We start from the raw sequence: 8,892 nt of genomic DNA on the forward strand, positions 1-8,892 counted from the left end.
TTCTCATGCTTCTAGACCAGAACGTATGGAAAGGCTTAGAAGAATCTTTTCCTTCATTTCATTAATTACTCAACTGTTGAAAAACTCTATTATTTGCTTCCAAATATTCCATGCGAGATTTAGAGTTGTGATTTTAAGATACCACAGGAATGACATTCATTATTTGTTTTTGTGGAGGGTGTGCTGGCTGGGGGTAAAATATCTTAGATCATCACTTGTACCCTCTGAATCCTCACATAGAAGAGATCTCCCAGCATGTAAACCTGTCATTGCCTGCCAAGAAGTTGGTTGTATCTCTGCAATGCGATCATCTCCCGCCTGTATCTGCAAGTTAGTGAGTTTCTTTGGGAGACAGCTGCTTGAGAGAACTAAGGTCTGTAAGACCTCTTTTTATTGCCCCCTTACTAGGCTACAGGGATTGTTCTGTGCTGATGTGATGAAAGAATTAGAGAAAGATGGATGTCACAAGATCACAGAATCACAACATGATTGAGGTTGGCAGGGATCTCTGCCCAAATCCTGCTCAAGCAGTGTCACCTAGAGCAGGCTGTCCAAGACCATGGACACTGATTTGTATCTCCAGAACCTGTCTGGGCAGCCTGTGCCAATACTCAGTCATGTTCACAGTAAAAGTGTATCCTGATGCTCAGAATCTCCTGTTTTTCAGTTAGTGCCCATTGCCTCTGGTCCTGTTGCTGGGCACCACTTGAAAAGAGATTCCCTTTAGGTATTTGAATACACTGATGCGATTCCTCACAAATGTTCTCTAGGCTAAACAGTCCCAGCTCAGCCTTTCTTCCCAGGAGAGATGACTTGCTGTCAACATTCTTTCTCATGTTGTTCAGATTAGCTATTGGCCTTCTTTGCCTTATGTTCAACAGGAGGTCCATGAGGACCCTCAGGCCTTCATCTGCAAAGCTGCTTTCCATCTGGATAACCCCCAGCAAGTAGTGATACTTGGGATTTTTCATTACCAGGTGCAGGACTTTGTTCTTCTTGTTAAACTTATCTTGAGGTTCCTGCCAACCCGTCTTGTGACCTCAAGAATGTGGAGAATAACTTCATCACAGTCAGATCTATTTCTGAAACACTGTGGAAATCAGAAAGGAACAGCTGAAATGAGGTGACATTAATAAGTATGTGAGGTCTTGACCACATTTTTGGCTCCTTACACCAGTGGCCAATTGACTACTTGTTCCCATTACTCTACAACCCAGGACTGGCAAAGGTGTCCCTATGCTGGGGGCAGCTTTGTGGAAAGCGTGAACAAAAGTGATCTCCCTTCCTGGAGCAAAGTGAAGAAGGAGCTCTGCAACAAGGCAGCTTATAAACTGCAGGTAGCTACCTTGTTAAGCAGAATATCCAGCTCCCAAGGCATAAAGTCACTTACTAGCTCTGACAGACAGCTAAAATAGCTGTTTGTGTTTTGCATATTCATGTTCTCAGATCAGAGCTATTTCAAGCTTTTCATTAACTAATACAGAAAGGATGAAGATTTGCAGAGACAGTTACTAAACCAGTATCTTTCCACATAGAATACATGGAATATAATAGTATTGTAAAATCGTCTCAATTGGAAGGGACTCTTAAAGGCCATCTGGTCTCACTCCCCCGCAATAAACAGGGACACCTACAGCTACATCGGGGTGCTCAGAGTCCTGTCCAGCTCTCAGCTGCTCTGTCAGGCACTCAAAGGACCAAGAGCACGGTCTGTAATGGAATCAGTTTTTGAGTGTTCTTTCTGCCCTCCGGTGGCCACACGGCGGTGCTGCAGGTTTGCAGCGACGTGATTTTCAAAAGCTTGCTTTGCTCTTCGTTACTCCTCATGTCAGGCTTATTCTTTAGAAAACGAGCATAAAATGTTGTTGTATCCCCAGAACAGCTTTCCTGTATGCACTGTATTTACTTATGCAATTTAACTGAGTATTAGACTATTTCACTTGTCAGATTACATACAATTTTCTTAGTTTTGTATGGTAACACAAAGATGTGATTTGCACGTTAGGAGGAGCAGGTAAGAATAACTCCCTTTTTAGCCACTAAGGTCATTTCAGGCCAAGGATCCACGCCTCACTTTTGTCTGCATGACACACATTGCACCATTGCATACAGCAGCTCCTTCACTTCTACGTCTCTTCAGTTACAAAAACCCCACTTAAAGTTTCTTTGTTAAATCAGTCAATTAATAAATGAGCTGATTTCTGGGAAAACTAGAAAAATTCCCTTTGAGGGCCATTGCACCAGCACAGACTGCACTGCTGTCATGCCCATTCCAACACGCACCAGCTGCACTTGGCATGAGAGGTAAATAAGATCCAGAAGACATTTACCACTAGTTGTAAATCTGAGATGGGTGTGGACTGTGCAGTCCTCCAGGCAACCCTTGGTGATTCATAAATCAGTGTTCAGTATAAATACGTGCACGCATGCCTTTGTAAGGAAAGGTCTTCCTGTATGGGACTTGAAGCAAGGAGCAGTGGCTGAGCTGGTGTGGGAATTGTGTTCTGACAACAATCTGCTCTTTCCCCACACCTGCTCTTTTCTCATATAACTGACATTTCTACTTCAAGAGCAATTCAGAACCAGCTGCATTCACGCTTCCCTGTTTCAAGCCATATGTGATCCCAGCATAACAGCTCAATAGGTACTCCGGTTTACCTTCCCTGGCATTTAATTTCTTTGTAGGCATCTAGATTAAACTGCTGCCTTCTCCTTCCTGGCTGCCAAAAAAATCAGCTTCAGAATCAAGATGTACCATTTTGTTTGAGATGCGTCTTGAAAGGAAAATTGCAGCTTTGTGCTGGCCTGTAAGGGCAAGTGGGTGCTTAGCCAAAAAGTTAATCACTCTCTCAAAGATGAGCTCAGGACCCAGCATATACTTTTATTTTAAACTTGAGCCTCTCTCTTTAACTGCAGGGTTCAGAGAGAGTTTATCCTTTTACAAATAAACTTCTCCATATTGGTTCTATAATGTAGTTAATTCTCAACACTTTTATTACCCCAAGATACAGATGTTCTTTCTGTACTCATAGAGTTGAGCAGCTAAGAGAAGTGTCTGATTTTACAATGAACAGTACACGGGGATCATCAAAAAATGCTGCCTCTGTTCAGCACCTACACAAATTGTAAATGTATTTGTTTTCAAGTGAAAAAAAATTGTTTTAAAAGCTCCTCAGAGATGTAAGATGATCTACTACATGCTTTGATTCTCAGTGATGCGAAGTAATTTAGTATATTCTCTTTGATGTGACCCAGGATGGATTTAGAGACTAAGGGTCAAAACCCAAGCAGAGTTTTGAATTAGGATATGCCTCTGCTTTTGAACCACTGATCATCTATCACTTATTATGAGTATATGTCAACTGTGATATTTGCGAAGTCGGATATGATGTTAGTGTCCCCTACAATGTATGTATTTTGCTGTTCATGCCTGTGCATCTGAGCTATGTTATAGCGTATGTAGTTTAGCTCTTGTTTCTAATATTTAGCCATTTCTTCATTCGTTGTATCTAAGATGGCAAATATACCTGAGGAAAAAGAGAACACGTTTTACAATAGGTAGTATGTGAAGCTGTAATTGAAAGGATTAAGAATGTACACTGTAACAAAAAATACTGTCCCTTTTGCTCTACAGCAGAAAGAAACAGGAATCCAGAGCTGCCTTCTCTGTGATTCTGTGCCCATTTCACTTCCTGAATGCCTTCCCTTTATTTTTGATAATCCTGAAAACGTAAAGCAAAGCAAGTCATTGAATGACCATAAGAGTGACAGCATGTCTGTTCCGACCCTGTTATGTGAACCTTCTACAGCTCTCCAGCCATCATTTCAAAATTTTGCTTTTTTAGGCAATATATACCCTTAAGTAATCCAAACTTCCCCCATTACCAAGACCTAAAGTCCCTGAAAAGAGCATCGAGGATGAGATTAGAATAGCACTAACATAGAGGAGCTATTCTTTGGAAAAGCAAAATATTATTTTTGATACCATGGAATAGAATCTAAATTCCTAATTTCATATGCAGTTCTCCTAGATTTGTAGAAGGGAATTTGAAGTTCATCTCACTTTTCTTCAGATCCCGTTGACATCAGAATAATTTGATCCTTCCCTGAAGTCCTATTAGCTTTCATTTATTAGTGGTATTAGAGTGTCATCAAATGGTTCCAAGTTCTGCTGCTTTTCCCAACAAGACGAGTAGTGCATTTTTGAAAGACATGCCTTGATAGGGACAGTTCAGATGACTTATGATTTAGATGTAATAATATCATTAGAAATGCCGATTGAGCCATGTTCTCTTGCTCAGGTCATTGCTTAGTGCTAGAAGCAGTATTTACACATCCATTTGTCTAGATACAGAATGAACAGAATTCAGGATCTCATATCAAACGCTCCTTCTACAATTTTGCAGAACAACTCCTATATTTTTGCAGAAGTGGGATCAGCCTTCTAAAACAATTAGTATCTCCATCTTTCAGTACTTCTCCATCGCATTCTGTATAAGGAAAGGGAGGGTTTTATCACCTAAGCAAGGTAAAACTTCTTAAGAGTTTACCCAGACCTTAGCACAACAGCAGCATGCACTGAAAGTACAGTGTTTAAGTTCAGAGTCTGCCAGTTAAGTTCTGATGTCAGGTTTGACATCAGAACTGTATACGTGACTAGTTCATTCAGGAGCTGTTCTTAGGCTGGGTCCAAAACAAGAACGGCCTTAGTGGCCAAGACTCTGAGCCAAGCACCCTATCTCCCATAGAAAATTGTGGCAGATATTGGTCCTTGGCGATGAAATTTACCATTATCATATTGCCTGTTAAAGATCTTCTGTTCATTTAAGCCTGTTCATTCAAGACTCTTGTTCAACATTTCTTTTCATTCAATTTGTTCTTCTGTTAGCAGAAATAAAGAATAATTTTATGTACCTCTTCTATGCACAAGTCATGGTTATGTATCTGCTTGTTATTTATTTCCTCTGTTGATCATTTCTTTTGCCACCTGAGAATTACTAGTCTACACAGATTTACCTGTAAAAAAAACCCAACACTGGGGATTTTGTAGGGTGTTTCCATCCTTATCATTTCATAATGGCTAATACAGGTACTGGAGATACGGCAGGGTATTACAGACATAGGGTGGAGAGCAGCAGCATTGATCCTTTTGCCAAGAGCCTGCAGTCAGAGCGGTGCCTACTGACCTGCATGCCAGATGCTTAATATTAGGACTGAAATGGCCTCCGTTCCACTGACCACCTTTGGCTGGCTCCTTGGGTCTTTGGAAGTGTGAGAGGCTGATTTCCTGCCCCTGTGAAGGAAAACTGACAGATAAATGGGAATTCTCAAATGCCAGATGCCCAAACCTTCGGCTCTTTCTGAGGGTAAAACAACAGCGTCTCTTTACATTCCACTAAATCTGTCCAAATGACGTATTGCAATCAACCACAAGATGAGCCCTCAGACTTTTAAATTAATCAGTAGATTGTCAGCTGTCCTCTATGAGCTGAAGTCAGAATCTAAAATAAGCCTGGTTTTGTTTTTGCATGGGAGCTTTAATAACAGACATAAATACTACGTGGATGGCAGGGAAGGCTGGGAGCTCCTGAATCCTGCTAGAATTTGTGCTGGTGAGCCTTGATAGTCTGCCACTTGATTTACTTTAGTCCTTTCCTTGCTTTTGCTCCATTCATGAATAATATCTATATACAGATAATAAATAATCCGGTGAGTAATAGCTATAGCAGTCTATGTTGCCCGTTGTGCCCCTTCTCACTGCACTATCCAGTGATTGTTTTCTTGGCTCACGTGCTCTCAAACCAAACAGAAATTTTGCACAGCACAGCATAATTCCTCCTTTATGTGCTTTTCACCTAGCTCTTCCTCTGCTGAGGGAAAATAAATCAACAGCCATCTCCCATGTCCATGCTATGGAGCTTGCAATACAAGGGTAACCTAATTGTACTTGCTGCTGGGCCATTGTTTGTGCTTCTGCTTTCCTCCCACAGCAGCCATCATTAATGCCAGCTGATGTGTACCCCTTCCCAATTGCTTGGTGATATGTGTCTTAAAAAAGCAGCTCCTATTGCTGCTCAGAGATGCTCACAAATCTTATTTTCTCTTGGTTCACATGATATGCATTAGGGTTTGCAGGACCAGAACATGATTCAGAGTTCAGGGAATTTCCTTCTGCTGTTCATTTGACCATAAATCACTAAAAATTCCACAGTATTCCTGCTTACAGAAAGCATAATATCCTGTTCTGGTGGCAGGCAATGACCAAACTGCTTCATAGGCTGGGGTTTGGACTTTCCCCCATACAAACAATATTTTCTTACCAATATCCTTCAGCATCGACTTAGCAGCAGCGCGCAAGTGCTGTGCTGCAAAACCAATGTTCACCTGCATTTATTAGGTGAATTGTTTTCTGGAACTCAGAAAGAAACACAAAGATGGGTTTGGGACGCAACTTTCAAAAGATTGAGCCCCATCACAGTATTTTTAGATCTCCCTTTCTCTTTGGTGTTTCAGTATAAGTGAACAGACAGATTAGATATTCTCAGGACTTTAGTTTTACTAATTCAGATTGAATTATGAGAGCTGCTCTGAAAGTAGTGCCCCCTGTTTCATTATATTGGCCTGCAGTATCGGAGGCAGATGGTGGTGGTATTGCAGTAAAGGTTGAACCTTCCTACCAGTATTCCATAACATTTTGTTGTCATGAGACAGTTGGCAGCAGAGGGACAGTCTGGCAGAATTGTGTCTGACATGGAATTGTGTATGAAGGAGTGGAACTGAATTCCTCTACATGGAAAAAATGGCACCCACTGACATATCTTGATGCATGCTGAATGTTTGTGGAGACCAAATGGTGGATATGAGCACAGTGAGGTGGTGGGTTTCAGCAGTGGTAATGGTGATGTGAAAGACAAGCCATGTTCTGTTGGCCATGCACAGCTGTAGTACCATAGAAAGAAGAGAATCTCTGTCATCTCATCCATGCAAATTGTTAAATTATGATTAGGAAACTGTATGGAGCTGAACATTGGCTTCAAAGCATTGGAAATTATAGAGGTAAGGTTGGAATATCACGAAGTTTGCACCAGGTGGGTCCCACGCACACTCACACAGGAGTAGAAAGAGCCCTATATGAGAATTTGTGAAGTCCTAATAAACCAATAAAAGGCTGAAGGTAACAGTTTCCTGGATCACACTGTTACTGGTGATGTGATGTGGTGTCACCACTACAAGCCAGAGTCAGAACAGCAATCCATGGAGTAGTGACGTTAATTCTCCATCAAGGAAAAATCAGAGGTATTACTTTCAGAGTGACCTGTGTAGATTCACCAGACCCAGGCTGATTAATTAGCACTAGCTATCAAGTAGCCTCATTAACTTTGTAGAGGAATGGCAGCTCAGACTCTGTCCCACCTACAAATTTATCTAACAAAAAAAATAATAAATAAAATTTAAAAAATCAATTTGATTGTGATTTTTTTTTTTTTTTTTAGGTTACTCTAAAGATACGTGGAATGTGGAGATATCAAGTTGCTGGTTATTCAGCATAAAATACCAAGACAAGAGACAGGAGGAGTAATAAATCAAACACTCAGATATCCAACCCCTGAGGAAGAGGAGATAACTAGACAGTAACAAAGAGCAGAACTCTTAGATCACTGATTGATAGGGCCATAAAGAACTTCTTAGAGCCTCAGTGAGGCTCAGCCAGAGCTTTGTAACTGACTGTCATGGATCTCATAATAACCATGGGAAAGAGAGGGGATATTTGAGAGGGCTTGTGGGATCACATAAAACTTAACATGGGATATTATAGAGGGATGTGGGAAAGCGCTAAACTTATTTGGGGATACTTAAGGGAGGGTCGAAGACAGTCAAAGGAAGGGATCAAGATAGCTGAGAGAGGAACAAGCATGGGAAAATAAAGAGTGGGATTAAAGGAGGTTTGTTGTGTGCAAACAATCTGCTGTTGCTATGTCTATCTGGTCATGCCTTGTTCCTGAGCATCACAGTTTGCTCCGTCTTCTTGTTAATTAATAGTTGTGTGCTTTCCTATGTGAGTGTGCTCTCTGTTTTGTGTGTTTATGTATGACCCACTAGAAAATTTCAAGATAGTTTAGCTTGAAGGAGTAAGTAGACCATTCTGGGTGCCTGCAACTCTAGATGGAACTTGAGTCATTTGTGTGTTTCTATTGGTGCTTATGTTGTTCCTTCAAATGTGTTGCTCTCATCTGTTGGCAGTTAGCTGTGGCTGTATAGTGTGTAGGTATGTGTTGTGTGTGTTTTTGGAAATGCCTAGTGGTACTACTGGATGCCCCTGCCATCAAGATAATGAGACCTCTGGGGGCTGGAAGGAAGAATCCCATACATCTTGAGTATAGTCCACCACAGTAGATTTCCAGCAAACAGGTACAAATTCACCTTCTTTTCAAAACTTACTGGAAATTTACTGACATTTTGGAGGAAACTTGAGCTTATAATATTCAACTTAGAAGGGAATGTAATTTTAATAAGAAAAATGAAATAAAAGTGTGGGCTTACAATGAAGTATCCCCTTCTGCTTGTGTATCCAGTAGCAGTAATGTTCACATTAACAGTGGAACCAGGACTCCCACAGGGCAGATCCTGTAGGATGTTAGGAAGATATTGTCTCACATATAAAAGAAGGTGGTTGCACTACAGCATGACTTTGGTTAGATGCTATTTCTCTGTGGGTGTCCAAGAAGATTTTTTTTCTGACTATTGATCTTTCAGATTTATATCTAACATGACTCATTTACAACAGGAAAAGTGCTTCCTATACATTTTACTTGATTTTCTTCAGCTACATGTGACACAAAGATACCAGTGATTTTGGTTCTACTTCTGTTTGTAATTCACACAGTAGGCTTC

The sequence above is a fragment of the Coturnix japonica genome, chromosome 2, assembly GCF_001577835.2.
Source record: "Coturnix japonica isolate 7356 chromosome 2, Coturnix japonica 2.1, whole genome shotgun sequence".
Classification (NCBI taxonomy): domain Eukaryota; kingdom Metazoa; phylum Chordata; class Aves; order Galliformes; family Phasianidae; genus Coturnix; species Coturnix japonica.